Raw genomic sequence first — 26743 nt, 5'->3', positions numbered from 1 at the left:
TCTCGCCTTCGAGACCCTCTGTTTGGGCTTTTCTGGCCTGCGGGACTCTCCGTTCGGGCCTATTCTTGTGAGCGGGTCTCTATTCGGGCCTATTTTTGCCTAAGGGCTCCTCTATTCGGGCCTACTGTGGCCTGCGGGACTCTCCGTTCGGGCCTATTCTCACCTGGGGAACTCTCCGTTCGGGCCTTTCTGGCCTTCGGGACTCTGTTCGGGTCTCTTCTTGCCAGCGGGGCTCTTCGTTTGGGCCTATTCTTGCCTGCAGGACTCTGTTCGGGCCTCTTCTTGCCTGCACAGCCCCTCTACTCGGGCCTCTTTTTGCCTGCGGGCCTCTGTCCAGGCCTATTGTTGCCCCCGGAAAACTCCGTTCGGTCCTATTCTGGCTTGTGGGACTCTGTTCGGGCCTGTGCTTGCCTGCGGGAATCTCCTTTCAGGGTTATGCTGGCCTGTGGGATTCTCAGTTTGGGCGTATTCCCGCCTGCAGGACATCTCTTCGGGCCTATTCTCGCCCGCGGGACCCTCCGTTCGGTCGTTTCTGGCCTGCGGGACTCTCCGTTCGGGCCTAATCTTGGGAGCGGGACTCTACTCGGGCCTATTCTTGCCTAGGGGCCTCTTCTATTTGTGCTTCTTCTTGCCAGTGGGACTCTGTTCAGGCCCGTTCTTGCCTGCAGGATTCTGCATTCGGGCTTATTGTTGCTTGCCGGACAGTGTTCGGGCGTCTTCTTGCCTGCACGGCTCCTCTACTCGGGCCTCATTTTGCCTTCGGGACACCGTTCGGGTCTATTCTTGGTCCGGGAATCTCCGTTCGGGCCTATGCTGGCCTGCTGGACTCTGTTCGGGCCTATGCTTGCCTGCGGGAATGACCGTTCGGGCCTATGTTGGCCTGCGGGACTCTCCGTTCGGGCCATTCTGGCCTGCGGGACTCTCCGTTCGGGCCTATTCTCTGGAGCGGGACTTTACTCGGGCCTATTCTTGCCTCCGGGAATCTCCGTTCTGGCCTGTTCGGGCCTGCGGGACTCTGTTCGGGCCTATGCTTGCCTGCAGGAATCTCTGTTCCGCCCTACTCTGGCCTGCGGGACTCTCCGTTCGGGCCTATTCTGGCCTGCGGGACTCTTTTCGGGCCTATTCTTGCTCCGGGAGTCTCCGTTCGGGCGTACCCTGGCTTGCGGGACTCTGTTCGGGCCTGTGCTTGCCTGCAGGACTCTCCGTTCGGGCCTATTCCGGCCTGCAGGACTCTGTTTGGGCCTATGCTTGCCTGCGGGAATCTCCGTTCAGGCGTATGCTGGCCTGCGGGTCTCTCCGTTCGGGCCCATTCTTGCCTGCGGGACTCTCCGTTTGGGCGTATCCTTGCCCGCGGGACTCTGTTCGGGCCTCTTCTTGCCTGCACGGCTCCTCTACTCGGGCCTATTTTTGCCTGTGGGACTCTATTGGGGCCTATTCTTGCCTCCGACAATCTCCGTTCGGGCCCATTCTGGCCTGCGGGACTCTTCGTTCGGGCCTAGGCTTCCCTTCGGCAATCTCCGTTCAGGCGTATGCTGGCCTGCGGAATTCTGTTCGGGGCTATTCTTGCTCCGGGAATCTCTGTTCGGGACTATTCTGGCCTGTGGGACTCTGTTCGGGCCCATGCCTGCCTGCGGGGCTCTCTGTTCAGGCCTTTTTCGCCTACGGGACTCTCTGCTCGGGCCTATTCTCTGGAGCGGGCCTTTAGTCGGGCCTACTCTTGCCTACGGGGCTCCTCAATTCTTGCCTCTGGGATTCTGTTCGGGCCTATTCTTGTCTGCGGGACTCTCCGTTTGAGCCTATTCTTGCCTGTGGGTTCTCCATTCAGGGCTACTCTTGCCAGCGGGACTCTGTTCGTGCCTCATCTTGCCTGCATGGCTGCTCTACTCGGGCCTATTCTTGCCTGCGGGACTCTGTTCGGGCCTATCCTTGCTCCGGGAATCTCCGTTCGGGCATACCCTGGCCTGCGGGACTCCGTTCGGGCCTATTCTGGCCTGCGGGACTCTGTTTGGGCCTATGCTTGCCTGCAGGAATCTCTGTTCCGGCCTATTGCGGCCTGCAGGACTCCCCGTTCGGGCCTGTTCTGGCCTGCGGGACTCTGTTTGGGCCTGTGCTTGCCTACGGGAATCTCCGTTCAGGCGTATGCTGGCCTGCGGTATTCTCAATTTGGGCATATTCTCTCGCCTGCGGGACTTTCCTTTGGGCCTATTCTCGCCTGCGCAACTCTCCGTTCGGGCCTATTCTTGCCTGCGGGACTCTCCGTTCCGGCCTATTCTTGCCTGCGGGTCTCTCCGTTCGGGACAATTCTGACCTGCAAAACTCTCCGTTCGGACCTAATCTAGCCTCTGGGAGTCTCCTTTGGGGTCTCCTGTTGCGTGCGGGGCTGCTCTATTCCAGCCTTTTGTGCTTACGGAGCTCCGATATTCGGTCCTGTTCTAGCATGCGGAGCTCCGCTACTCAGGCCTGATTGTGCGTGCGGGGCTCTGCTACTCGGGCCTGTTGGTGCATGCGGGGTTCCACTACTTGGGCCTGTTCGTGCATGCGGGGCTCCGCTACTCGGGTCTGTTCGTGCTTGCAGGGCTCTGCTACTCGGGCCTGTTCGTGCGTGCGGGGCTCCGCTATTCAGGCCTGATAGTGTGTGCGGGGCTCCTCTATTCAGGCCTGTCCTTCCCTGCGGGACTCTATTCGGGCCTATACTTCCCTGCGGGATTCTGTTCGGGCCTTTTCTGGCCTGCGAGACTCTCCGTTCGCTCCTATCGTGGTCTGCGGGGCCCTCGTTCGGGCCCATTCTCGCCTTCGAGACCCTCTGTTTGGGCTTTTCTGGCCTGCGGGACTCTCCGTTCGGGCCTATTCTTGTGAGCGGGTCTCTATTCGGGCCTATTTTTGCCTAAGGGCTCCTCTATTCGGGCCTACTGTGGCCTGCGGGACTCTCCGTTCGGGCCTATTCTCACCTGGGGAACTCTCCGTTCGGGCCTTTCTGGCCTTCGGGACTCTGTTCGGGTCTCTTCTTGCCAGCGGGGCTCTTCGTTTGGGCCTATTCTTGCCTGCAGGACTCTGTTCGGGACTCTTCTTGCCTGCACAGCCCCTCTACTCGGGCCTCTTTTTGCCTGCGGGCCTCTGTCCAGGCCTATTGTTGCCCCCGGAAAACTCCGTTCGGTCCTATTCTGGCTTGTGGGACTCTGTTCGGGCCTGTGCTTGCCTGCGGGAATCTCCTTTCAGGGTTATGCTGGCCTGTGGGATTCTCAGTTTGGGCGTATTCCCGCCTGCAGGACATCTCTTCGGGCCTATTCTCGCCCGCGGGACCCTCCGTTCGGTCGTTTCTGGCCTGCGGGACTCTCCGTTCGGGCCTAATCTTGGGAGCGGGACTCTACTCGGGCCTATTCTTGCCTAGGGGCCTCTTCTATTTGTGCTTCTTCTTGCCAGTGGGACTCTGTTCAGGCCCGTTCTTGCCTGCAGGATTCTGCATTCGGGCTTATTGTTGCTTGCCGGACAGTGTTCGGGCGTCTTCTTGCCTGCACGGCTCCTCTACTCGGGCCTCATTTTGCCTTCGGGACACCGTTCGGGTCTATTCTTGGTCCGGGAATCTCCGTTCGGGCCTATGCTGGCCTGCTGGACTCTGTTCGGGCCTATGCTTGCCTGCGGGAATGACCGTTCGGGCCTATGTTGGCCTGCGGGACTCTCCGTTCGGGCCATTCTGGCCTGCGGGACTCTCCGTTCGGGCCTATTCTCTGGAGCGGGACTTTACTCGGGCCTATTCTTGCCTCCGGGAATCTCCGTTCTGGCCTGTTCGGGCCTGCGGGACTCTGTTCGGGCCTATGCTTGCCTGCAGGAATCTCTGTTCCGCCCTACTCTGGCCTGCGGGACTCTCCGTTCGGGCCTATTCTGGCCTGCGGGACTCTTTTCGGGCCTATTCTTGCTCCGGGAGTCTCCGTTCGGGCGTACCCTGGCTTGCGGGACTCTGTTCGGGCCTGTGCTTGCCTGCAGGACTCTCCGTTCGGGCCTATTCCGGCCTGCAGGACTCTGTTTGGGCCTATGCTTGCCTGCGGGAATCTCCGTTCAGGCGTATGCTGGCCTGCGGGTCTCTCCGTTCGGGCCCATTCTTGCCTGCGGGACTCTCCGTTTGGTCGTATCCTTGCCCGCGGGACTCTGTTCGGGCCTCTTCTTGCCTGCACGGCTCCTCTACTCGGGCCTATTTTTGCCTGTGGGACTCTATTGGGGCCTATTCTTGCCTCCGACAATCTCCGTTCGGGCCCATTCTGGCCTGCGGGACTCTTCGTTCGGGCCTAGGCTTCCCTTCGGCAATCTCCGTTCAGGCGTATGCTGGCCTGCGGAATTCTGTTCGGGGCTATTCTTGCTCCGGGAATCTCTGTTCGGGACTATTCTGGCCTGTGGGACTCTGTTCGGGCCCATGCCTGCCTGCGGGGCTCTCTGTTCAGGCCTTTTTCGCCTACGGGACTCTCTGCTCGGGCCTATTCTCTGGAGCGGGCCTTTAGTCGGGCCTACTCTTGCCTACGGGGCTCCTCAGTTCTTGCCTCTGGGATTCTGTTCGGGCCTATTCTTGTCTGCGGGACTCTCCGTTTGAGCCTATTCTTGCCTGTGGGTTCTCCATTCAGGGCTACTCTTGCCAGCGGGACTCTGTTCGTGCCTCATCTTGCCTGCATGGCTGCTCTACTCGGGCCTATTCTTGCCTGCGGGACTCTGTTCGGGCCTATCCTTGCTCCGGGAATCTCCGTTCGGGCATACCCTGGCCTGCGGGACTCCGTTCGGGCCTATTCTGGCCTGCGGGACTCTGTTTGGGCCTATGCTTGCCTGCAGGAATCTCTGTTCCGGCCTATTGCGGCCTGCAGGACTCCCCGTTCGGGCCTGTTCTGGCCTGCGGGACTCTGTTTGGGCCTGTGCTTGCCTACGGGAATCTCCGTTCAGGCGTATGCTGGCCTGCGGTATTCTCAATTTGGGCATATTCTCTCGCCTGCGGGACTTTCCTTTGGGCCTATTCTCGCCTGCGCAACTCTCCGTTCGGGCCTATTCTTGCCTGCGGGACTCTCCGTTCCGGCCTATTCTTGCCTGCGGGTCTCTCCGTTCGGGACAATTCTGACCTGCAAAACTCTCCGTTCGGACCTAATCTAGCCTCTGGGAGTCTCCTTTGGGGTCTCCTGTTGCGTGCGGGGCTGCTCTATTCCAGCCTTTTGTGCTTACGGAGCTCCGATATTCGGTCCTGTTCTAGCATGCGGAGCTCCGCTACTCAGGCCTGATTGTGCGTGCGGGGCTCTGCTACTCGGGCCTGTTGGTGCATGCGGGGTTCCACTACTTGGGCCTGTTCGTGCATGCGGGGCTCCGCTACTCGGGTCTGTTCGTGCTTGCAGGGCTCTGCTACTCGGGCCTGTTCGTGCGTGCGGGGCTCCGCTATTCAGGCCTGATAGTGTGTGCGGGGCTCCTCTATTCAGGCCTGTCCTTCCCTGCGGGACTCTATTCGGGCCTATACTTCCCTGCGGGATTCTGTTCGGGCCTTTTCTGGCCTGCGAGACTCTCCGTTCGCTCCTATCGTGGTCTGCGGGGCCCTCGTTCGGGCCCATTCTCGCCTTCGAGACCCTCTGTTTGGGCTTTTCTGGCCTGCGGGACTCTCCGTTCGGGCCTATTCTTGTGAGCGGGTCTCTATTCGGGCCTATTTTTGCCTAAGGGCTCCTCTATTCGGGCCTACTGTGGCCTGCGGGACTCTCCGTTCGGGCCTATTCTCACCTGGGGAACTCTCCGTTCGGGCCTTTCTGGCCTTCGGGACTCTGTTCCGGTCTCTTCTTGCCAGCGGGGCTCTTCGTTTGGGCCTATTCTTGCCTGCAGGACTCTGTTCGGGACTCTTCTTGCCTGCACAGCCCCTCTACTCGGGCCTCTTTTTGCCTGCGGGCCTCTGTCCAGGCCTATTGTTGCCCCCGGAAAACTCCGTTCGGTCCTATTCTGGCTTGTGGGACTCTGTTCGGGCCTGTGCTTGCCTGCGGGAATCTCCTTTCAGGGTTATGCTGGCCTGTGGGATTCTCAGTTTGGGCGTATTCCCGCCTGCAGGACATCTCTTCGGGCCTATTCTCGCCCGCGGGACCCTCCGTTCGGTCGTTTCTGGCCTGCGGGACTCTCCGTTCGGGCCTAATCTTGGGAGCGGGACTCTACTCGGGCCTATTCTTGCCTAGGGGCCTCTTCTATTTGTGCTTCTTCTTGCCAGTGGGACTCTGTTCAGGCCCGTTCTTGCCTGCAGGATTCTGCATTCGGGCTTATTGTTGCTTGCCGGACAGTGTTCGGGCGTCTTCTTGCCTGCACGGCTCCTCTACTCGGGCCTCATTTTGCCTTCGGGACACCGTTCGGGTCTATTCTTGGTCCGGGAATCTCCGTTCGGGCCTATGCTGGCCTGCTGGACTCTGTTCGGGCCTATGCTTGCCTGCGGGAATGACCGTTCGGGCCTATGTTGGCCTGCGGGACTCTCCGTTCGGGCCATTCTGGCCTGCGGGACTCTCCGTTCGGGCCTATTCTCTGGAGCGGGACTTTACTCGGGCCTATTCTTGCCTCCGGGAATCTCCGTTCTGGCCTGTTCGGGCCTGCGGGACTCTGTTCGGGCCTATGCTTGCCTGCAGGAATCTCTGTTCCGCCCTACTCTGGCCTGCGGGACTCTCCGTTCGGGCCTATTCTGGCCTGCGGGACTCTTTTCGGGCCTATTCTTGCTCCGGGAGTCTCCGTTCGGGCGTACCCTGGCTTGCGGGACTCTGTTCGGGCCTGTGCTTGCCTGCAGGACTCTCCGTTCGGGCCTATTCCGGCCTGCAGGACTCTGTTTGGGCCTATGCTTGCCTGCGGGAATCTCCGTTCAGGCGTATGCTGGCCTGCGGGTCTCTCCGTTCGGGCCCATTCTTGCCTGCGGGACTCTCCGTTTGGGCGTATCCTTGCCCGCGGGGCTCTGTTCGGGCCTCTTCTTGCCTGCACGGCTCCTCTACTCGGGCCTATTTTTGCCTGTGGGACTCTATTGGGGCCTATTCTTGCCTCCGACAATCTCCGTTCGGGCCCATTCTGGCCTGCGGGACTCTTCGTTCGGGCCTAGGCTTCCCTTCGGCAATCTCCGTTCAGGCGTATGCTGGCCTGCGGAATTCTGTTCGGGGCTATTCTTGCTCCGGGAATCTCTGTTCGGGACTATTCTGGCCTGTGGGACTCTGTTCGGGCCCATGCCTGCCTGCGGGGCTCTCTGTTCAGGCCTTTTTCGCCTACGGGACTCTCTGCTCGGGCCTATTCTCTGGAGCGGGCCTTTAGTCGGGCCTACTCTTGCCTACGGGGCTCCTCAGTTCTTGCCTCTGGGATTCTGTTCGGGCCTATTCTTGTCTGCGGGACTCTCCGTTTGAGCCTATTCTTGCCTGTGGGTTCTCCATTCAGGGCTACTCTTGCCAGCGGGACTCTGTTCGTGCCTCATCTTGCCTGCATGGCTGCTCTACTCGGGCCTATTCTTGCCTGCGGGACTCTGTTCGGGCCTATCCTTGCTCCGGGAATCTCCGTTCGGGCATACCCTGGCCTGCGGGACTCCGTTCGGGCCTATTCTGGCCTGCGGGACTCTGTTTGGGCCTATGCTTGCCTGCAGGAATCTCTGTTCCGGCCTATTGCGGCCTGCAGGACTCCCCGTTCGGGCCTGTTCTGGCCTGCGGGACTCTGTTTGGGCCTGTGCTTGCCTACGGGAATCTCCGTTCAGGCGTATGCTGGCCTGCGGTATTCTCAATTTGGGCATATTCTCTCGCCTGCGGGACTTTCCTTTGGGCCTATTCTCGCCTGCGCAACTCTCCGTTCGGGCCTATTCTTGCCTGCGGGACTCTCCGTTCCGGCCTATTCTTGCCTGCGGGTCTCTCCGTTCGGGACAATTCTGACCTGCAAAACTCTCCGTTCGGACCTAATCTAGCCTCTGGGAGTCTCCTTTGGGGTCTCCTGTTGCGTGCGGGGCTGCTCTATTCCAGCCTTTTGTGCTTACGGAGCTCCGATATTCGGTCCTGTTCTAGCATGCGGAGCTCCGCTACTCAGGCCTGATTGTGCGTGCGGGGCTCTGCTACTCGGGCCTGTTGGTGCATGCGGGGTTCCACTACTTGGGCCTGTTCGTGCATGCGGGGCTCCGCTACTCGGGTCTGTTCGTGCTTGCAGGGCTCTGCTACTCGGGCCTGTTCGTGCGTGCGGGGCTCCGCTATTCAGGCCTGATAGTGTGTGCGGGGCTCCTCTATTCAGGCCTGTCCTTCCCTGCGGGACTCTATTCGGGCCTATACTTCCCTGCGGGATTCTGTTCGGGCCTTTTCTGGCCTGCGAGACTCTCCGTTCGGGCCTATTCTTGTGAGCGGGTCTCTATTCGGGCCTATTTTTGCCTAAGGGCTCCTCTATTCGGGCCTACTGTGGCCTGCGGGACTCTCCGTTCGGGCCTATTCTCACCTGGGGAACTCTCCGTTCGGGCCTTTCTGGCCTTCGGGACTCTGTTCGGGTCTCTTCTTGCCAGCGGGGCTCTTCGTTTGGGCCTATTCTTGCCTGCAGGACTCTGTTCGGGACTCTTCTTGCCTGCACAGCCCCTCTACTCGGGCCTCTTTTTGCCTGCGGGCCTCTGTCCAGGCCTATTGTTGCCCCCGGAAAACTCCGTTCGGTCCTATTCTGGCTTGTGGGACTCTGTTCGGGCCTGTGCTTGCCTGCGGGAATCTCCTTTCAGGGTTATGCTGGCCTGTGGGATTCTCAGTTTGGGCATATTCTCTCGCCTGCGGGACTTTCCTTTGGGCCTATTCTCGCCTGCGCAACTCTCCGTTCGGGCCTATTCTTGCCTGCGGGACTCTCCGTTCCGGCCTATTCTTGCCTGCGGGTCTCTCCGTTCGGGACAATTCTGACCTGCAAAACTCTCCGTTCGGACCTATTCTAGCCTCTGGGAGTCTCCTTTGGGGTCTCCTGTTGCGTGCGGGGCTGCTCTATTCCAGCCTTTTGTGCTTACGGAGCTCCGATATTCGGTCCTGTTCTAGCATGCGGAGCTCCGCTACTCAGGCCTGATTGTGCGTGCGGGGCTCTGCTACTCGGGCCTGTTGGTGCATGCGGGGTTCCACTACTTGGGCCTGTTCGTGCATGCGGGGCTCCGCTACTCGGGTCTGTTCGTGCTTGCAGGGCTCTGCTACTCGGGCCTGTTCGTGCGTGCGGGGCTCCGCTATTCAGGCCTGATAGTGTGTGCGGGGCTCCTCTATTCAGGCCTGTCCTTCCCTGCGGGACTCTATTCGGGCCTATACTTCCCTGCGGGATTCTGTTCGGGCCTTTTCTGGCCTGCGAGACTCTCCGTTCGCTCCTATCGTGGTCTGCGGGGCCCTCGTTCGGGCCCATTCTCGCCTTCGAGACCCTCTGTTTGGGCTTTTCTGGCCTGCGGGACTCTCCGTTCGGGCCTATTCTTGTGAGCGGGTCTCTATTCGGGCCTATTTTTGCCTAAGGGCTCCTCTATTCGGGCCTACTGTGGCCTGCGGGACTCTCCGTTCGGGCCTATTCTCACCTGGGGAACTCTCCGTTCGGGCCTTTCTGGCCTTCGGGACTCTGTTCCGGTCTCTTCTTGCCAGCGGGGCTCTTCGTTTGGGCCTATTCTTGCCTGCAGGACTCTGTTCGGGACTCTTCTTGCCTGCACAGCCCCTCTACTCGGGCCTCTTTTTGCCTGCGGGCCTCTGTCCAGGCCTATTGTTGCCCCCGGAAAACTCCGTTCGGTCCTATTCTGGCTTGTGGGACTCTGTTCGGGCCTGTGCTTGCCTGCGGGAATCTCCTTTCAGGGTTATGCTGGCCTGTGGGATTCTCAGTTTGGGCGTATTCCCGCCTGCAGGACATCTCTTCGGGCCTATTCTCGCCCGCGGGACCCTCCGTTCGGTCGTTTCTGGCCTGCGGGACTCTCCGTTCGGGCCTAATCTTGGGAGCGGGACTCTACTCGGGCCTATTCTTGCCTAGGGGCCTCTTCTATTTGTGCTTCTTCTTGCCAGTGGGACTCTGTTCAGGCCCGTTCTTGCCTGCAGGATTCTGCATTCGGGCTTATTGTTGCTTGCCGGACAGTGTTCGGGCGTCTTCTTGCCTGCACGGCTCCTCTACTCGGGCCTCATTTTGCCTTCGGGACACCGTTCGGGTCTATTCTTGGTCCGGGAATCTCCGTTCGGGCCTATGCTGGCCTGCTGGACTCTGTTCGGGCCTATGCTTGCCTGCGGGAATGACCGTTCGGGCCTATGTTGGCCTGCGGGACTCTCCGTTCGGGCCATTCTGGCCTGCGGGACTCTCCGTTCGGGCCTATTCTCTGGAGCGGGACTTTACTCGGGCCTATTCTTGCCTCCGGGAATCTCCGTTCTGGCCTGTTCGGGCCTGCGGGACTCTGTTCGGGCCTATGCTTGCCTGCAGGAATCTCTGTTCCGCCCTACTCTGGCCTGCGGGACTCTCCGTTCGGGCCTATTCTGGCCTGCGGGACTCTTTTCGGGCCTATTCTTGCTCCGGGAGTCTCCGTTCGGGCGTACCCTGGCTTGCGGGACTCTGTTCGGGCCTGTGCTTGCCTGCAGGACTCTCCGTTCGGGCCTATTCCGGCCTGCAGGACTCTGTTTGGGCCTATGCTTGCCTGCGGGAATCTCCGTTCAGGCGTATGCTGGCCTGCGGGTCTCTCCGTTCGGGCCCATTCTTGCCTGCGGGACTCTCCGTTTGGGCGTATCCTTGCCCGCGGGGCTCTGTTCGGGCCTCTTCTTGCCTGCACGGCTCCTCTACTCGGGCCTATTTTTGCCTGTGGGACTCTATTGGGGCCTATTCTTGCCTCCGACAATCTCCGTTCGGGCCCATTCTGGCCTGCGGGACTCTTCGTTCGGGCCTAGGCTTCCCTTCGGCAATCTCCGTTCAGGCGTATGCTGGCCTGCGGAATTCTGTTCGGGGCTATTCTTGCTCCGGGAATCTCTGTTCGGGACTATTCTGGCCTGTGGGACTCTGTTCGGGCCCATGCCTGCCTGCGGGGCTCTCTGTTCAGGCCTTTTTCGCCTACGGGACTCTCTGCTCGGGCCTATTCTCTGGAGCGGGCCTTTAGTCGGGCCTACTCTTGCCTACGGGGCTCCTCAGTTCTTGCCTCTGGGATTCTGTTCGGGCCTATTCTTGTCTGCGGGACTCTCCGTTTGAGCCTATTCTTGCCTGTGGGTTCTCCATTCAGGGCTACTCTTGCCAGCGGGACTCTGTTCGTGCCTCATCTTGCCTGCATGGCTGCTCTACTCGGGCCTATTCTTGCCTGCGGGACTCTGTTCGGGCCTATCCTTGCTCCGGGAATCTCCGTTCGGGCATACCCTGGCCTGCGGGACTCCGTTCGGGCCTATTCTGGCCTGCGGGACTCTGTTTGGGCCTATGCTTGCCTGCAGGAATCTCTGTTCCGGCCTATTGCGGCCTGCAGGACTCCCCGTTCGGGCCTGTTCTGGCCTGCGGGACTCTGTTTGGGCCTGTGCTTGCCTACGGGAATCTCCGTTCAGGCGTATGCTGGCCTGCGGTATTCTCAATTTGGGCATATTCTCTCGCCTGCGGGACTTTCCTTTGGGCCTATTCTCGCCTGCGCAACTCTCCGTTCGGGCCTATTCTTGCCTGCGGGACTCTCCATTCCGGCCTATTCTTGCCTGCGGGTCTCTCCGTTCGGGACAATTCTGACCTGCAAAACTCTCCGTTCGGACCTAATCTAGCCTCTGGGAGTCTCCTTTGGGGTCTCCTGTTGCGTGCGGGGCTGCTCTATTCCAGCCTTTTGTGCTTACGGAGCTCCGATATTCGGTCCTGTTCTAGCATGCGGAGCTCCGCTACTCAGGCCTGATTGTGCGTGCGGGGCTCTGCTACTCGGGCCTGTTGGTGCATGCGGGGTTCCACTACTTGGGCCTGTTCGTGCATGCGGGGCTCCGCTACTCGGGTCTGTTCGTGCTTGCAGGGCTCTGCTACTCGGGCCTGTTCGTGCGTGCGGGGCTCCGCTATTCAGGCCTGATAGTGTGTGCGGGGCTCCTCTATTCAGGCCTGTCCTTCCCTGCGGGACTCTATTCGGGCCTATACTTCCCTGCGGGATTCTGTTCGGGCCTTTTCTGGCCTGCGAGACTCTCCGTTCGCTCCTATCGTGGTCTGCGGGGCCCTCGTTCGGGCCCATTCTCGCCTTCGAGACCCTCTGTTTGGGCTTTTCTGGCCTGCGGGACTCTCCGTTCGGGCCTATTCTTGTGAGCGGGTCTCTATTCGGGCCTATTTTTGCCTAAGGGCTCCTCTATTCGGGCCTACTGTGGCCTGCGGGACTCTCCGTTCGGGCCTATTCTCACCTGGGGAACTCTCCGTTCGGGCCTTTCTGGCCTTCGGGACTCTGTTCCGGTCTCTTCTTGCCAGCGGGGCTCTTCGTTTGGGCCTATTCTTGCCTGCAGGACTCTGTTCGGGACTCTTCTTGCCTGCACAGCCCCTCTACTCGGGCCTCTTTTTGCCTGCGGGCCTCTGTCCAGGCCTATTGTTGCCCCCGGAAAACTCCGTTCGGTCCTATTCTGGCTTGTGGGACTCTGTTCGGGCCTGTGCTTGCCTGCGGGAATCTCCTTTCAGGGTTATGCTGGCCTGTGGGATTCTCAGTTTGGGCGTATTCCCGCCTGCAGGACATCTCTTCGGGCCTATTCTCGCCCGCGGGACCCTCCGTTCGGTCGTTTCTGGCCTGCGGGACTCTCCGTTCGGGCCTAATCTTGGGAGCGGGACTCTACTCGGGCCTATTCTTGCCTAGGGGCCTCTTCTATTTGTGCTTCTTCTTGCCAGTGGGACTCTGTTCAGGCCCGTTCTTGCCTGCAGGATTCTGCATTCGGGCTTATTGTTGCTTGCCGGACAGTGTTCGGGCGTCTTCTTGCCTGCACGGCTCCTCTACTCGGGCCTCATTTTGCCTTCGGGACACCGTTCGGGTCTATTCTTGGTCCGGGAATCTCCGTTCGGGCCTATGCTGGCCTGCTGGACTCTGTTCGGGCCTATGCTTGCCTGCGGGAATGACCGTTCGGGCCTATGTTGGCCTGCGGGACTCTCCGTTCGGGCCATTCTGGCCTGCGGGACTCTCCGTTCGGGCCTATTCTCTGGAGCGGGACTTTACTCGGGCCTATTCTTGCCTCCGGGAATCTCCGTTCTGGCCTGTTCGGGCCTGCGGGACTCTGTTCGGGCCTATGCTTGCCTGCAGGAATCTCTGTTCCGCCCTACTCTGGCCTGCGGGACTCTCCGTTCGGGCCTATTCTGGCCTGCGGGACTCTTTTCGGGCCTATTCTTGCTCCGGGAGTCTCCGTTCGGGCGTACCCTGGCTTGCGGGACTCTGTTCGGGCCTGTGCTTGCCTGCAGGACTCTCCGTTCGGGCCTATTCCGGCCTGCAGGACTCTGTTTGGGCCTATGCTTGCCTGCGGGAATCTCCGTTCAGGCGTATGCTGGCCTGCGGGTCTCTCCGTTCGGGCCCATTCTTGCCTGCGGGACTCTCCGTTTGGTCGTATCCTTGCCCGCGGGACTCTGTTCGGGCCTCTTCTTGCCTGCACGGCTCCTCTACTCGGGCCTATTTTTGCCTGTGGGACTCTATTGGGGCCTATTCTTGCCTCCGACAATCTCCGTTCGGGCCCATTCTGGCCTGCGGGACTCTTCGTTCGGGCCTAGGCTTCCCTTCGGCAATCTCCGTTCAGGCGTATGCTGGCCTGCGGAATTCTGTTCGGGGCTATTCTTGCTCCGGGAATCTCTGTTCGGGACTATTCTGGCCTGTGGGACTCTGTTCGGGCCCATGCCTGCCTGCGGGGCTCTCTGTTCAGGCCTTTTTCGCCTACGGGACTCTCTGCTCGGGCCTATTCTCTGGAGCGGGCCTTTAGTCGGGCCTACTCTTGCCTACGGGGCTCCTCAGTTCTTGCCTCTGGGATTCTGTTCGGGCCTATTCTTGTCTGCGGGACTCTCCGTTTGAGCCTATTCTTGCCTGTGGGTTCTCCATTCAGGGCTACTCTTGCCAGCGGGACTCTGTTCGTGCCTCATCTTGCCTGCATGGCTGCTCTACTCGGGCCTATTCTTGCCTGCGGGACTCTGTTCGGGCCTATCCTTGCTCCGGGAATCTCCGTTCGGGCATACCCTGGCCTGCGGGACTCCGTTCGGGCCTATTCTGGCCTGCGGGACTCTGTTTGGGCCTATGCTTGCCTGCAGGAATCTCTGTTCCGGCCTATTGCGGCCTGCAGGACTCCCCGTTCGGGCCTGTTCTGGCCTGCGGGACTCTGTTTGGGCCTGTGCTTGCCTACGGGAATCTCCGTTCAGGCGTATGCTGGCCTGCGGTATTCTCAATTTGGGCATATTCTCTCGCCTGCGGGACTTTCCTTTGGGCCTATTCTCGCCTGCGCAACTCTCCGTTCGGGCCTATTCTTGCCTGCGGGACTCTCCGTTCCGGCCTATTCTTGCCTGCGGGTCTCTCCGTTCGGGACAATTCTGACCTGCAAAACTCTCCGTTCGGACCTAATCTAGCCTCTGGGAGTCTCCTTTGGGGTCTCCTGTTGCGTGCGGGGCTGCTCTATTCCAGCCTTTTGTGCTTACGGAGCTCCGATATTCGGTCCTGTTCTAGCATGCGGAGCTCCGCTACTCAGGCCTGATTGTGCGTGCGGGGCTCTGCTACTCGGGCCTGTTGGTGCATGCGGGGTTCCACTACTTGGGCCTGTTCGTGCATGCGGGGCTCCGCTACTCGGGTCTGTTCGTGCTTGCAGGGCTCTGCTACTCGGGCCTGTTCGTGCGTGCGGGGCTCCGCTATTCAGGCCTGATAGTGTGTGCGGGGCTCCTCTATTCAGGCCTGTCCTTCCCTGCGGGACTCTATTCGGGCCTATACTTCCCTGCGGGATTCTGTTCGGGCCTTTTCTGGCCTGCGAGACTCTCCGTTCGCTCCTATCGTGGTCTGCGGGGCCCTCGTTCGGGCCCATTCTCGCCTTCGAGACCCTCTGTTTGGGCTTTTCTGGCCTGCGGGACTCTCCGTTCGGGCCTATTCTTGTGAGCGGGTCTCTATTCGGGCCTATTTTTGCCTAAGGGCTCCTCTATTCGGGCCTACTGTGGCCTGCGGGACTCTCCGTTCGGGCCTATTCTCACCTGGGGAACTCTCCGTTCGGGCCTTTCTGGCCTTCGGGACTCTGTTCGGGTCTCTTCTTGCCAGCGGGGCTCTTCGTTTGGGCCTATTCTTGCCTGCAGGACTCTGTTCGGGACTCTTCTTGCCTGCACAGCCCCTCTACTCGGGCCTCTTTTTGCCTGCGGGCCTCTGTCCAGGCCTATTGTTGCCCCCGGAAAACTCCGTTCGGTCCTATTCTGGCTTGTGGGACTCTGTTCGGGCCTGTGCTTGCCTGCGGGAATCTCCTTTCAGGGTTATGCTGGCCTGTGGGATTCTCAGTTTGGGCATATTCTCTCGCCTGCGGGACTTTCCTTTGGGCCTATTCTCGCCTGCGCAACTCTCCGTTCGGGCCTATTCTTGCCTGCGGGACTCTCCGTTCCGGCCTATTCTTGCCTGCGGGTCTCTCCGTTCGGGACAATTCTGACCTGCAAAACTCTCCGTTCGGACCTAATCTAGCCTCTGGGAGTCTCCTTTGGGGTCTCCTGTTGCGTGCGGGGCTGCTCTATTCCAGCCTTTTGTGCTTACGGAGCTCCGATATTCGGTCCTGTTCTAGCATGCGGAGCTCCGCTACTCAGGCCTGATTGTGCGTGCGGGGCTCTGCTACTCGGGCCTGTTGGTGCATGCGGGGTTCCACTACTTGGGCCTGTTCGTGCATGCGGGGCTCCGCTACTCGGGTCTGTTCGTGCTTGCAGGGCTCTGCTACTCGGGCCTGTTCGTGCGTGCGGGGCTCCGCTATTCAGGCCTGATAGTGTGTGCGGGGCTCCTCTATTCAGGCCTGTCCTTCCCTGCGGGACTCTATTCGGGCCTATACTTCCCTGCGGGATTCTGTTCGGGCCTTTTCTGGCCTGCGAGACTCTCCGTTCGCTCCTATCGTGGTCTGCGGGGCCCTCGTTCGGGCCCATTCTCGCCTTCGAGACCCTCTGTTTGGGCTTTTCTGGCCTGCGGGACTCTCCGTTCGGGCCTATTCTTGTGAGCGGGTCTCTATTCGGGCCTATTTTTGCCTAAGGGCTCCTCTATTCGGGCCTACTGTGGCCTGCGGGACTCTCCGTTCGGGCCTATTCTCACCTGGGGAACTCTCCGTTCGGGCCTTTCTGGCCTTCGGGACTCTGTTCCGGTCTCTTCTTGCCAGCGGGGCTCTTCGTTTGGGCCTATTCTTGCCTGCAGGACTCTGTTCGGGACTCTTCTTGCCTGCACAGCCCCTCTACTCGGGCCTCTTTTTGCCTGCGGGCCTCTGTCCAGGCCTATTGTTGCCCCCGGAAAACTCCGTTCGGTCCTATTCTGGCTTGTGGGACTCTGTTCGGGCCTGTGCTTGCCTGCGGGAATCTCCTTTCAGGGTTATGCTGGCCTGTGGGATTCTCAGTTTGGGCGTATTCCCGCCTGCAGGACATCTCTTCGGGCCTATTCTCGCCCGCGGGACCCTCCGTTCGGTCGTTTCTGGCCTGCGGGACTCTCCGTTCGGGCCTAATCTTGGGAGCGGGACTCTACTCGGGCCTATTCTTGCCTAGGGGCCTCTTCTATTTGTGCTTCTTCTTGCCAGTGGGACTCTGTTCAGGCCCGTTCTTGCCTGCAGGATTCTGCATTCGGGCTTATTGTTGCTTGCCGGACAGTGTTCGGGCGTCTTCTTGCCTGCACGGCTCCTCTACTCGGGCCTCATTTTGCCTTCGGGACACCGTTCGGGTCTATTCTTGGTCCGGGAATCTCCGTTCGGGCCTATGCTGGCCTGCTGGACTCTGTTCGGGCCTATGCTTGCCTGCGGGAATGACCGTTCGGGCCTATGTTGGCCTGCGGGACTCTCCGTTCGGGCCATTCTGGCCTGCGGGACTCTCCGTTCGGGCCTATTCTCTGGAGCGGGACTTTACTCGGGCCTATTCTTGCCTCCGGGAATCTCCGTTCTGGCCTGTTCGGGCCTGCGGGACTCTGTTCGGGCCTATGCTTGCCTGCAGGAATCTCTGTTCCGCCCTACTCTGGCCTGCGGGACTCTCCGTTCGGGCCTATTCTGGCCTGCGGGACTCTTTTCGGGCCTATTCTTGCTCCGGGAGTCTCCGTTCGGGCGTACCCTGGCTTGCGGGACTCTGTTCGGGCCTGTGCTTGCCTGCAGGACTCTCCGTTCGGGCCTATTCCGGCCTGCAGGACTCTGTTTGGGCCTATGCTTGCCTGCGGGAATCTCCGTTCAGGCGTATGCTGGCCTGCGGGTCTCTCCGTTCGGGCCCATTCTTGCCTGCGGGACTCTCCGTTTGGGCGTATCCTTGCCCGCGGGGCTCTGTTCGGGCCTCTTCTTGCCTGCACGGCTCCTCTACTCGGGCCTATTTTTGCCTGTGGGACTCTATTGGGGCCTATTCTTGCCTCCGACAATCTCCGTTCGGGCCCATTCTGGCCTGCGGGACTCTTCGTTCGGGCCTAGGCTTCCCTTCGGCAATCTCCGTTCAGGCGTATGCTGGCCTGCGGAATTCTGTTCGGGGCTATTCTTGCTCCGGGAATCTCTGTTCGGGACTATTCTGGCCTGTGGGACTCTGTTCGGGCCCATGCCTGCCTGCGGGGCTCTCTGTTCAGGCCTTTTTCGCCTACGGGACTCTCTGCTCGGGCCTATTCTCTGGAGCGGGCCTTTAGTCGGGCCTACTCTTGCCTACGGGGCTCCTCAGTTCTTGCCTCTGGGATTCTGTTCGGGCCTATTCTTGTCTGCGGGACTCTCCGTTTGAGCCTATTCTTGCCTGTGGGTTCTCCATTCAGGGCTACTCTTGCCAGCGGGACTCTGTTCGTGCCTCATCTTGCCTGCATGGCTGCTCTACTCGGGCCTATTCTTGCCTGCGGGACTCTGTTCGGGCCTATCCTTGCTCCGGGAATCTCCGTTCGGGCATACCCTGGCCTGCGGGACTCCGTTCGGGCCTATTCTGGCCTGCGGGACTCTGTTTGGGCCTATGCTTGCCTGCAGGAATCTCTGTTCCGGCCTATTGCGGCCTGCAGGACTCCCCGTTCGGGCCTGTTCTGGCCTGCGGGACTCTGTTTGGGCCTGTGCTTGCCTACGGGAATCTCCGTTCAGGCGTATGCTGGCCTGCGGTATTCTCAATTTGGGCATATTCTCTCGCCTGCGGGACTTTCCTTTGGGCCTATTCTCGCCTGCGCAACTCTCCGTTCGGGCCTATTCTTGCCTGCGGGACTCTCCGTTCCGGCCTATTCTTGCCTGCGGGTCTCTCCGTTCGGGACAATTCTGACCTGCAAAACTCTCCGTTCGGACCTAATCTAGCCTCTGGGAGTCTCCTTTGGGGTCTCCTGTTGCGTGCGGGGCTGCTCTATTCCAGCCTTTTGTGCTTACGGAGCTCCGATATTCGGTCCTGTTCTAGCATGCGGAGCTCCGCTACTCAGGCCTGATTGTGCGTGCGGGGCTCTGCTACTCGGGCCTGTTGGTGCATGCGGGGTTCCACTACTTGGGCCTGTTCGTGCATGCGGGGCTCCGCTACTCGGGTCTGTTCGTGCTTGCAGGGCTCTGCTACTCGGGCCTGTTCGTGCGTGCGGGGCTCCGCTATTCAGGCCTGATAGTGTGTGCGGGGCTCCTCTATTCAGGCCTGTCCTTCCCTGCGGGACTCTATTCGGGCCTATACTTCCCTGCGGGATTCTGTTCGGGCCTTTTCTGGCCTGCGAGACTCTCCGTTCGCTCCTATCGTGGTCTGCGGGGCCCTCGTTCGGGCCCATTCTCGCCTTCGAGACCCTCTGTTTGGGCTTTTCTGGCCTGCGGGACTCTCCGTTCGGGCCTATTCTTGTGAGCGGGTCTCTATTCGGGCCTATTTTTGCCTAAGGGCTCCTCTATTCGGGCCTACTGTGGCCTGCGGGACTCTCCGTTCGGGCCTATTCTCACCTGGGGAACTCTCCGTTCGGGCCTTTCTGGCCTTCGGGACTCTGTTCGGGTCTCTTCTTGCCAGCGGGGCTCTTCGTTTGGGCCTATTCTTGCCTGCAGGACTCTGTTCGGGACTCTTCTTGCCTGCACAGCCCCTCTACTCGGGCCTCTTTTTGCCTGCGGGCCTCTGTCCAGGCCTATTGTTGCCCCCGGAAAACTCCGTTCGGTCCTATTCTGGCTTGTGGGACTCTGTTCGGGCCTGTGCTTGCCTGCGGGAATCTCCTTTCAGGGTTATGCTGGCCTGTGGGATTCTCAGTTTGGGCGTATTCCCGCCTGCAGGACATCTCTTCGGGCCTATTCTCGCCCGCGGGACCCTCCGTTCGGTCGTTTCTGGCCTGCGGGACTCTCCGTTCGGGCCTAATCTTGGGAGCGGGACTCTACTCGGGCCTATTCTTGCCTAGGGGCCTCTTCTATTTGTGCTTCTTCTTGCCAGTGGGACTCTGTTCAGGCCCGTTCTTGCCTGCAGGATTCTGCATTCGGGCTTATTGTTGCTTGCCGGACAGTGTTCGGGCGTCTTCTTGCCTGCACGGCTCCTCTACTCGGGCCTCATTTTGCCTTCGGGACACCGTTCGGGTCTATTCTTGGTCCGGGAATCTCCGTTCGGGCCTATGCTGGCCTGCTGGACTCTGTTCGGGCCTATGCTTGCCTGCGGGAATGACCGTTCGGGCCTATGTTGGCCTGCGGGACTCTCCGTTCGGGCCATTCTGGCCTGCGGGACTCTCCGTTCGGGCCTATTCTCTGGAGCGGGACTTTACTCGGGCCTATTCTTGCCTCCGGGAATCTCCGTTCTGGCCTGTTCGGGCCTGCGGGACTCTGTTCGGGCCTATGCTTGCCTGCAGGAATCTCTGTTCCGCCCTACTCTGGCCTGCGGGACTCTCCGTTCGGGCCTATTCTGGCCTGCGGGACTCTTTTCGGGCCTATTCTTGCTCCGGGAGTCTCCGTTCGGGCGTACCCTGGCTTGCGGGACTCTGTTCGGGCCTGTGCTTGCCTGCAGGACTCTCCGTTCGGGCCTATTCCGGCCTGCAGGACTCTGTTTGGGCCTATGCTTGCCTGCGGGAATCTCCGTTCAGGCGTATGCTGGCCTGCGGGTCTCTCCGTTCGGGCCCATTCTTGCCTGCGGGACTCTCCGTTTGGTCGTATCCTTGCCCGCGGGACTCTGTTCGGGCCTCTTCTTGCCTGCACGGCTCCTCTACTCGGGCCTATTTTTGCCTGTGGGACTCTATTGGGGCCTATTCTTGCCTCCGACAATCTCCGTTCGGGCCCATTCTGGCCTGCGGGACTCTTCGTTCGGGCCTAGGCTTCCCTTCGGCAATCTCCGTTCAGGCGTATGCTGGCCTGCGGAATTCTGTTCGGGGCTATTCTTGCTCCGGGAATCTCTGTTCGGGACTATTCTGGCCTGTGGGACTCTGTTCGGGCCCATGCCTGCCTGCGGGGCTCTCTGTTCAGGCCTTTTTCGCCTACGGGACTCTCTGCTCGGGCCTATTCTCTGGAGCGGGCCTTTAGTCGGGCCTACTCTTGCCTACGGGGCTCCTCAGTTCTTGCCTCTGGGATTCTGTTCGGGCCTATTCTTGTCTGCGGGACTCTCCGTTTGAGCCTATTCTTGCCTGTGGGTTCTCCATTCAGGGCTACTCTTGCCAGCGGGACTCTGTTCGTGCCTCATCTTGCCTGCATGGCTGCTCTACTCGGGCCTATTCTTGCCTGCGGGACTCTGTTCGGGCCTATCCTTGCTCCGGGAATCTCCGTTCGGGCATACCCTGGCCTGCGGGACTCCGTTCGGGCCTATTCTGGCCTGCGGGACTCTGTTTGGGCCTATGCTTGCCTGCAGGAATCTCTGTTCCGGCCTATTGCGGCCTGCAGGACTCCCCGTTCGGGCCTGTTCTGGCCTGCGGGACTCTGTTTGGGCCTGTGCTTGCCTACGGGAATCTCCGTTCAGGCGTATGCTGGCCTGCGGTATTCTCAATTTGGGCATATTCTCTCGCCTGCGGGACTTTCCTTTGGGCCTATTCTCGCCTGCGCAACTCTCCGTTCGGGCCTATTCTTGCCTGCGGGACTCTCCGTTCCGGCCTATTCTTGCCTGCGGGTCTCTCCGTTCGGGACAATTCTGACCTGCAAAACTCTCCGTTCGGACCTAATCTAGCCTCTGGGAGTCTCCTTTGGGGTCTCCTGTTGCGTGCGGGGCTGCTCTATTCCAGCCTTTTGTGCTTACGGAGCTCCGATATTCGGTCCTGTTCTAGCATGCGGAGCTCCGCTACTCAGGCCTGATTGTGCGTGCGGGGCTCTGCTACTCGGGCCTGTTGGTGCATGCGGGGTTCCACTACTTGGGCCTGTTCGTGCATGCGGGGCTCCGCTACTCGGGTCTGTTCGTGCTTGCAGGGCTCTGCTACTCGGGCCTGTTCGTGCGTGCGGGGCTCCGCTATTCAGGCCTGATAGTGTGTGCGGGGCTCCTCTATTCAGGCCTGTCCTTCCCTGCGGGACTCTATTCGGGCCTATACTTCCCTGCGGGATTCTGTTCGGGCCTTTTCTGGCCTGCGAGACTCTCCGTTCGCTCCTATCGTGGTCTGCGGGGCCCTCGTTCGGGCCCATTCTCGCCTTCGAGACCCTCTGTTTGGGCTTTTCTGGCCTGCGGGACTCTCCGTTCGGGCCTATTCTTGTGAGCGGGTCTCTATTCGGGCCTATTTTTGCCTAAGGGCTCCTCTATTCGGGCCTACTGTGGCCTGCGGGACTCTCCGTTCGGGCCTATTCTCACCTGGGGAACTCTCCGTTCGGGCCTTTCTGGCCTTCGGGACTCTGTTCGGGTCTCTTCTTGCCAGCGGGGCTCTTCGTTTGGGCCTATTCTTGCCTGCAGGACTCTGTTCGGGACTCTTCTTGCCTGCACAGCCCCTCTACTCGGGCCTCTTTTTGCCTGCGGGCCTCTGTCCAGGCCTATTGTTGCCCCCGGAAAACTCCGTTCGGTCCTATTCTGGCTTGTGGGACTCTGTTCGGGCCTGTGCTTGCCTGCGGGAATCTCCTTTCAGGGTTATGCTGGCCTGTGGGATTCTCAGTTTGGGCATATTCTCTCGCCTGCGGGACTTTCCTTTGGGCCTATTCTCGCCTGCGCAACTCTCCGTTCGGGCCTATTCTTGCCTGCGGGACTCTCCGTTCCGGCCTATTCTTGCCTGCGGGTCTCTCCGTTCGGGACAATTCTGACCTGCAAAACTCTCCGTTCGGACCTAATCTAGCCTCTGGGAGTCTCCTTTGGGGTCTCCTGTTGCGTGCGGGGCTGCTCTATTCCAGCCTTTTGTGCTTACGGAGCTCCGATATTCGGTCCTGTTCTAGCATGCGGAGCTCCGCTACTCAGGCCTGATTGTGCGTGCGGGGCTCTGCTACTCGGGCCTGTTGGTGCATGCGGGGTTCCACTACTTGGGCCTGTTCGTGCATGCGGGGCTCCGCTACTCGGGTCTGTTCGTGCTTGCAGGGCTCTGCTACTCGGGCCTGTTCGTGCGTGCGGGGCTCCGCTATTCAGGCCTGATAGTGTGTGCGGGGCTCCTCTATTCAGGCCTGTCCTTCCCTGCGGGACTCTATTCGGGCCTATACTTCCCTGCGGGATTCTGTTCGGGCCTTTTCTGGCCTGCGAGACTCTCCGTTCGCTCCTATCGTGGTCTGCGGGGCCCTCGTTCGGGCCCATTCTCGCCTTCGAGACCCTCTGTTTGGGCTTTTCTGGCCTGCGGGACTCTCCGTTCGGGCCTATTCTTGTGAGCGGGTCTCTATTCGGGCCTATTTTTGCCTAAGGGCTCCTCTATTCGGGCCTACTGTGGCCTGCGGGACTCTCCGTTCGGGCCTATTCTCACCTGGGGAACTCTCCGTTCGGGCCTTTCTGGCCTTCGGGACTCTGTTCCGGTCTCTTCTTGCCAGCGGGGCTCTTCGTTTGGGCCTATTCTTGCCTGCAGGACTCTGTTCGGGACTCTTCTTGCCTGCACAGCCCCTCTACTCGGGCCTCTTTTTGCCTGCGGGCCTCTGTCCAGGCCTATTGTTGCCCCCGGAAAACTCCGTTCGGTCCTATTCTGGCTTGTGGGACTCTGTTCGGGCCTGTGCTTGCCTGCGGGAATCTCCTTTCAGGGTTATGCTGGCCTGTGGGATTCTCAGTTTGGGCGTATTCCCGCCTGCAGGACATCTCTTCGGGCCTATTCTCGCCCGCGGGACCCTCCGTTCGGTCGTTTCTGGCCTGCGGGACTCTCCGTTCGGGCCTAATCTTGGGAGCGGGACTCTACTCGGGCCTATTCTTGCCTAGGGGCCTCTTCTATTTGTGCTTCTTCTTGCCAGTGGGACTCTGTTCAGGCCCGTTCTTGCCTGCAGGATTCTGCATTCGGGCTTATTGTTGCTTGCCGGACAGTGTTCGGGCGTCTTCTTGCCTGCACGGCTCCTCTACTCGGGCCTCATTTTGCCTTCGGGACACCGTTCGGGTCTATTCTTGGTCCGGGAATCTCCGTTCGGGCCTATGCTGGCCTGCTGGACTCTGTTCGGGCCTATGCTTGCCTGCGGGAATGACCGTTCGGGCCTATGTTGGCCTGCGGGACTCTCCGTTCGGGCCATTCTGGCCTGCGGGACTCTCCGTTCGGGCCTATTCTCTGGAGCGGGACTTTACTCGGGCCTATTCTTGCCTCCGGGAATCTCCGTTCTGGCCTGTTCGGGCCTGCGGGACTCTGTTCGGGCCTATGCTTGCCTGCAGGAATCTCTCTTCCGCCCTACTCTGGCCTGCGGGACTCTCCGTTCGGGCCTATTCTGGCCTGCGGGACTCTTTTCGGGCCTATTCTTGCTCCGGGAGTCTCCGTTCGGGCGTACCCTGGCTTGCGGGACTCTGTTCGGGCCTGTGCTTGCCTGCAGGACTCTCCGTTCGGGCCTATTCCGGCCTGCAGGACTCTGTTTGGGCCTATGCTTGCCTGCGGGAATCTCCGTTCAGGCGTATGCTGGCCTGCGGGTCTCTCCGTTCGGGCCCATTCTTGCCTGCGGGACTCTCCGTTTGGGCGTATCCTTGCCCGCGGGGCTCTGTTCGGGCCTCTTCTTGCCTGCACGGCTCCTCTACTCGGGCCTATTTTTGCCTGTGGGACTCTATTGGGGCCTATTCTTGCCTCCGACAATCTCCGTTCGGGCCCATTCTGGCCTGCGGGACTCTTCGTTCGGGCCTAGGCTTCCCTTCGGCAATCTCCGTTCAGGCGTATGCTGGCCTGCGGAATTCTGTTCGGGGCTATTCTTGCTCCGGGAATCTCTGTTCGGGACTATTCTGGCCTGTGGGACTCTGTTCGGGCCCATGCCTGCCTGCGGGGCTCTCTGTTCAGGCCTTTTTCGCCTACGGGACTCTCTGCTCGGGCCTATTCTCTGGAGCGGGCCTTTAGTCGGGCCTACTCTTGCCTACGGGGCTCCTCAGTTCTTGCCTCTGGGATTCTGTTCGGGCCTATTCTTGTCTGCGGGACTCTCCGTTTGAGCCTATTCTTGCCTGTGGGTTCTCCATTCAGGGCTACTCTTGCCAGCGGGACTCTGTTCGTGCCTCATCTTGCCTGCATGGCTGCTCTACTCGGGCCTATTCTTGCCTGCGGGACTCTGTTCGGGCCTATCCTTGCTCCGGGAATCTCCGTTCGGGCATACCCTGGCCTGCGGGACTCCGTTCGGGCCTATTCTGGCCTGCGGGACTCTGTTTGGGCCTATGCTTGCCTGCAGGAATCTCTGTTCCGGCCTATTGCGGCCTGCAGGACTCCCCGTTCGGGCCTGTTCTGGCCTGCGGGACTCTGTTTGGGCCTGTGCTTGCCTACGGGAATCTCCGTTCAGGCGTATGCTGGCCTGCGGTATTCTCAATTTGGGCATATTCTCTCGCCTGCGGGACTTTCCTTTGGGCCTATTCTCGCCTGCGCAACTCTCCGTTCGGGCCTATTCTTGCCTGCGGGACTCTCCGTTCCGGCCTATTCTTGCCTGCGGGTCTCTCCGTTCGGGACAATTCTGACCTGCAAAACTCTCCGTTCGGACCTAATCTAGCCTCTGGGAGTCTCCTTTGGGGTCTCCTGTTGCGTGCGGGGCTGCTCTATTCCAGCCTTTTGTGCTTACGGAGCTCCGATATTCGGTCCTGTTCTAGCATGCGGAGCTCCGCTACTCAGGCCTGATTGTGCGTGCGGGGCTCTGCTACTCGGGCCTGTTGGTGCATGCGGGGTTCCACTACTTGGGCCTGTTCGTGCATGCGGGGCTCCGCTACTCGGGTCTGTTCGTGCTTGCAGGGCTCTGCTACTCGGGCCTGTTCGTGCGTGCGGGGCTCCGCTATTCAGGCCTGATAGTGTGTGCGGGGCTCCTCTATTCAGGCCTGTCCTTCCCTGCGGGACTCTATTCGGGCCTATACTTCCCTGCGGGATTCTGTTCGGGCCTTTTCTGGCCTGCGAGACTCTCCGTTCGCTCCTATCGTGGTCTGCGGGGCCCTCGTTCGGGCCCATTCTCGCCTTCGAGACCCTCTGTTTGGGCTTTTCTGGCCTGCGGGACTCTCCGTTCGGGCCTATTCTTGTGAGCGGGTCTCTATTCGGGCCTATTTTTGCCTAAGGGCTCCTCTATTCGGGCCTACTGTGGCCTGCGGGACTCTCCGTTCGGGCCTATTCTCACCTGGGGAACTCTCCGTTCGGGCCTTTCTGGCCTTCGGGACTGTGTTCGGGTCTCTTCTTGCCAGCGGGGCTCTTCGTTTGGGCCTATTCTTGCCTGCAGGACTCTGTTCGGGACTCTTCTTGCCTGCACAGCCCCTCTACTCGGGCCTCTTTTTGCCTGCGGGCCTCTGTCCAGGCCTATTGTTGCCCCCGGAAAACTCCGTTCGGTCCTATTCTGGCTTGTGGGACTCTGTTCGGGCCTGTGCTTGCCTGCGGGAATCTCCTTTCAGGGTTATGCTGGCCTGTGGGATTCTCAGTTTGGGCGTATTCCCGCCTGCAGGACATCTCTTCGGGCCTATTCTCGCCCGCGGGACCCTCCGTTCGGTCGTTTCTGGCCTGCGGGACTCTCCGTTCGGGCCTAATCTTGGGAGCGGGACTCTACTCGGGCCTATTCTTGCCTAGGGGCCTCTTCTATTTGTGCTTCTTCTTGCCAGTGGGACTCTGTTCAGGCCCGTTCTTGCCTGCAGGATTCTGCATTCGGGCTTATTGTTGCTTGCCGGACAGTGTTCGGGCGTCTTCTTGCCTGCACGGCTCCTCTACTCGGGCCTCATTTTGCCTTCGGGACACCGTTCGGGTCTATTCTTGGTCCGGGAATCTCCGTTCGGGCCTATGCTGGCCTGCTGGACTCTGTTCGGGCCTATGCTTGCCTGCGGGAATGACCGTTCGGGCCTATGTTGGCCTGCGGGACTCTCCGTTCGGGCCATTCTGGCCTGCGGGACTCTCCGTTCGGGCCTATTCTCTGGAGCGGGACTTTACTCGGGCCTATTCTTGCCTCCGGGAATCTCCGTTCTGGCCTGTTCGGGCCTGCGGGACTCTGTTCGGGCCTATGCTTGCCTGCAGGAATCTCTGTTCCGCCCTACTCTGGCCTGCGGGACTCTCCGTTCGGGCCTATTCTGGCCTGCGGGACTCTTTTCGGGCCTATTCTTGCTCCGGGAGTCTCCGTTCGGGCGTACCCTGGCTTGCGGGACTCTGTTCGGGCCTGTGCTTGCCTGCAGGACTCTCCGTTCGGGCCTATTCCGGCCTGCAGGACTCTGTTTGGGCCTATGCTTGCCTGCGGGAATCTCCGTTCAGGCGTATGCTGGCCTGCGGGTCTCTCCGTTCGGGCCCATTCTT

Source organism: Elephas maximus, chromosome 16, assembly GCF_024166365.1.
Source record: "Elephas maximus indicus isolate mEleMax1 chromosome 16, mEleMax1 primary haplotype, whole genome shotgun sequence".
In the NCBI taxonomy this organism is placed as follows: Eukaryota; Metazoa; Chordata; class Mammalia; order Proboscidea; family Elephantidae; genus Elephas; species Elephas maximus.
Note: the sequence above shows the minus strand (reverse complement) of the source record.